Below are 4558 nucleotides of genomic sequence, written 5' to 3'. Positions count from 1 at the left end.
GGTGCACCACCGGACACTGTCCGGTGCACCACCGGACAGTCCGGTGCCCCAGACCGAAACAGCCTCTTGGCTGTACACAGCCAACTCTCTTCTTTTCTTCTTCTTCCTGTTTCTAATACTTAGACAAGTATATTAGTACACAAAACCAATGTACTAAGACTTAGAAACATACCTTTGCTCTAGATTTGCACTTTGTTCATCCATGGGCATTGATTCATATTTAAGCACTTGTGTTGACATTCAATCACCAAAATACTTAGAAATGGCCCAAGGGCACATTTCCCTTTCAGGAGGTCAAGGAAAAAAGAAGTATATGGCTACCTGATTTGAAAATGGCATGGTGACAAGAAGTAGAAAACACCCTACGCATCCTGATCACCCCATTTCTCCTTAGGTATCTCACCAGCGTCGGTGATCACCGCCTTCTTCCTTGGCTTGCCATTGTAAGTCCCAGCGCCCCCTTCTATGGCGTACACGGTATCCATTCCTTGGATCACCCTGCCGAAGACAACATGCTCCCCATCCAACCTACAAAGCTACCATTTCAGGAGCTGCAGCTTCCAAGTCAATCATTGGTGAGACGTGGTGTACAACACAACTCACCAGCTTGTCTTGATAGTAGTTATGTAAAACTAAGATCCATTAGAATCAAGTCCAGAATTCGCCATAGCAACAACCCCTGCAAGACAGCAAAGCAGGGGTAGAGTTGGAAATGACCATCCTAATTTAAAAATTTTCAGATAGATACCTGTCAGAAGGTCAAACACCCATTCATGATTTGGCCACATTGACCAGTTGCAAACCAAGTCAGGATGAAAGAAATATAAACAAAGTAAAACAAAAGGAAAAAACACCAGAATATTTGGACTTGTTGCTGACAAACAACTTAGTAGGTCTCGGTACAAAGCTTTCTTGAAATCAGGTGTAGCTACATAGTGAATCAAATCAGAAACCAGACCCCGTTGTAATCTAAAAAAGATGCCATCAACTAAAAGTTGTATATTCTTTAATAGATAGCATCATTAGTATCAAATAAAATAGTGGTGGTTTCCTTGAAAATAAATGTGTAACTGAGTACACATGAACTTCAACAAAGGCAAAGTGCAAACTGGATGATAAAGTTCACTGGCTGAATAATCACACCTGGATGTGTATGTTTTACAGTGAAATTCTCATCTGGGAAGATGCCTCCATATATAGACTCACTCCCTTTGTCGTCGCCTCTAACTATGTCACCGCCCTGAATCATGAAGCCAGGGATAATACGATGGAATGGTGTTCCCTTATAGTGAAGAGGTTTGCCATTGGACCCGACACCTTTTTCACCTGAAATGGTGAACAAATGGACATGAACGATCAGCTCAGGTGGGGTTGCTGGCGAGAAAATAAGCCATGGAGACCAGAGAGAAAATACTTGTACAAAGAGCCCTAAAGTTTTCTGCAGAGTGTAGAACAAAAAAATTTAGTACATGAACTATAATCTGTGAAGCCAATTTTGTTTCATATATGTTACAAAAAAAGCTTTGACATGATAACTGTAAGTTTGAAGCGGTGAGGTTGGTCTCAGCCATACGCATGTATAATTGGGCAGGCCCCATGCTGAAAGCTCCCACATGAGTTGGATTTAGGGAAAGGATAAACAAAGGTAAGCCTTACTCCACAAATGTGGAAAGGCGCTTCAAACCCTAGACCTGGTGAATCAATGAGACAGCTCTCACCATTGTACCAGTCTGCCCTTCTATAGGCATATATAAGTGGAATCATGAAAATATGTAACCTGAAGTAGGGACAGCTCTCACCACTGTCCATCATGAAAATATGTAACCTGAATATTGCAAATATAATACAACAATTTCATTTTCCAATCCCACAAGTCTTTGCAATAGAAATAATTACTTGATCGCAATCCCATTTTGTGAACGATTATGTAATTTTGGAGACATATTCTGACTCTAGTGCACTGGATTATTATTACTGTGCAAACTGGTCAGAGGCGAGGGCTGGGGTACCACCATAACTAACCCAAATATAAAAGACTGGAGACATTAAAGATTTGCAAACTGGTCTGAAAACTATGAATACACAACACAACTCAATAGATTAACACATGCCTCATGCTACAATGTAAGAACTTAGTGCCTCTCATTACCAATAAGATCACAAGGTAACATTGTTTTCAGCAAAAATGTTGTCACTACACAGTACACAATGTAAGACAACACCTAAGTCTCAATGCAGGATCTAACATTTGTTTCCTGACAATGAACTAACCAATTTTGATGCGCAATTTATACCAGCACATGTAAATCAAGATGAAATTGTTAATGAGAGGCACTAAGTTATCAAGATGAACTGGACCGATCGACTAATCCCATCGCTCAGATCCCTCGACGCGCCCAGATCAATCAATCCAAGCAGCGGCTTAGGAACCGGAGCACTCGAAAAACAAAAGCGCGGGGTGAATGGAGATGGAGGCATGGAGCAGACAGACGTACCAGTGGATGTGCCGCTGGGTACGGCCCCCCTCGCGTAGCTGCCGTCGCTGAGGCCCACGTCCACCTGCGCACAGCCGCACAACACAGTCAGTCCAGATCCAACGTAAAATACAAAACCTGAGGTGAGGAGGTCTTGACCACATCGACGCGCTGAACCAGGACACAGGCAAACGCTAGAACTTCTGATTTCTAATAAAGTTGGGCTGAGCCTTTGATCTAAACAGAAAAAAAGAGGCAAAACCAAACTTACGGCCCCTGGAAGACTTGGCAAAGCAAAATGTTGAACCTCGACGGTGGGGTTGCCGCGGCTGATGAAGATCTGCCTCGCCTTCACCCACGTGATCGTGACCGCCATCTCCTCTCAAATGTTAAGCCAAAAGCTAGATAGTAACATTTAGTCAACTCAAATTTAGAGCATATCCTTCAAATAAGTTACCAAATCAATTATCACAAATAAAAGGGAGGAGGATACATGTTAATTTCTATTATATGAGTTAACCATGACCACTGGATGCATGAATGACTATGGTGCATGCAATTGCATGGCAAATACAACTAGTATTATACCCTTAGACTGAAATGGAAAAAATGGGTGGTTAACTAACCTTAAGAACACCCTTGCCAAGATAATCAGATCCTCCATCCCTCAACTCCAAGGCCTCATATATTCCTGAGAGATCAATTGTTCAAAGATATAGTGTCAAAATTTTCTATTCATAGATGTCGAACGTATGGAATTTGAGGCAACTACAGAAGGCGCCATTTTTCAAAAAGTAAAGGTGTCTGGACCACAGACTGAAAAATCACAAAAAGACATTCCAAATGAAATAGTGAATCAAACTGCACAATAGCACAAGCCATTTCTAAGTCATTTTAAAAGTTAATAGAAACCAACTGATCCAATTGAACTCAGTGGAGGTAGTTATCGCAACGCGTGGTTCTCTGTATATGCAACATACAAGATATTCCTTTTGGAATTGTAAGCAAGACCCTGTAATAGGTGGCAAGGAATAGTTGTATGACTTTACATACATGAGAAGAGAAAGTTCAGATCATGAAGATTTAAATAATTTTGTCTCAAGAAAGATAGGCATAAGAAAAAGAACATTAGTTCATAACTTCAGAGCATGCAGACTCAGGACATGACAACACACAACACACTCATTCAATTTAGCAGCAATTGCATATGGATGACTACTATTGCCAAGTTATCTCAAACGTTAAGAGCTCATAGCATGTTTTTGTAAGAGCTATTATTATTGCATGGAAATAATAGTTGTTTCTTTCCCTGAGGGTGGTCAAATAGGGCAGCATCAAATTGGCCATTAAATAATCCTTCCTCAGAACTCCCAACTTGACATATGAACTGCCCTTCCAAGTTGGTCACCACTTTAATCACAGAAGAGAGAAGTAAGGCTTTAGTAGTAAAAAGAACAAACATCAATTTTCTAAGATAAGCAAACAGTCTAACTGATGTGCCATATTGATTCGATTGAACTTGAGGTAACCAGTGTACTTTGCTTTCCCCCAATTTTTCAGCGCTAATCCCTACTATGAACAGCTAGCTACACGCAATCCGGCATCAAACACATGAATTTTGGAACAACGATGTACATACCTGCATCACATGGCGCTCGCTCTAACCTTTAGATCGGTTGCAGGCAAACTCTCGTCATCCTATCCTCCAAACATACAACAACACAGGAAACAAAACGGGACAAAAACAAGAATCAATTTGTTACCATGCGTTATCCCTAGGTGTGGTGTCTTGGACGTAATCATCTACTTCCATATTAATTAACCTCTTCTCTAGCCCTCCTCTTCTTTTAGCTTCTTTAGAGGCATCTTTTTTAGCCTGCAACATAGTTTTAGATCTCACGTGCCCAACCCAACTTGCAAATTGAGTCACTAAAATCGAGATGGGCACAAGATCTGAGGAACATAAGAAGCAGCACGAAGGGAGAGAAGAAATGAACCAAGAGCAAAAAGGCACACCTCCTTCCTAACAAGGTTCCAGATCCTTCAGATCATGCTCTCCACCTACGTGTTCTTCTCCTGCGAGC

At 41.2% G+C, this 4558-nt stretch overlaps 1 long non-coding RNA gene and 1 pseudogene across 1 annotated transcript; both read right to left on the bottom strand.

The window, feature by feature from the left end:
• Positions 1 to 356: 356 nt before the first annotated feature.
• On the bottom strand, positions 357 to 1404 carry LOC103632218 (peptidyl-prolyl cis-trans isomerase CYP21-1-like; annotated as a pseudogene).
• A 1084-nt stretch (positions 1405 to 2488) lies between these two features.
• On the bottom strand, positions 2489 to 3265 carry LOC109941007 (uncharacterized). The gene is made up of 3 exons (XR_002263851.2): positions 3101 to 3265; positions 2782 to 2875; positions 2489 to 2559 (listed from the first exon to the last, which is right to left on the bottom strand). It is a non-coding gene; the product is annotated as an uncharacterized lncRNA (long non-coding RNA).
• Positions 3266 to 4558: the final 1293 nt, after the last annotated feature.

The sequence above is a fragment of the Zea mays genome, chromosome 7 (assembly GCF_902167145.1).
Source record: "Zea mays cultivar B73 chromosome 7, Zm-B73-REFERENCE-NAM-5.0, whole genome shotgun sequence".
NCBI classification, from domain to species: Eukaryota; Viridiplantae; Streptophyta; class Magnoliopsida; order Poales; family Poaceae; genus Zea; species Zea mays.
Note: the sequence above shows the minus strand (reverse complement) of the source record. Positions and strands in the feature narration are given on the sequence as shown.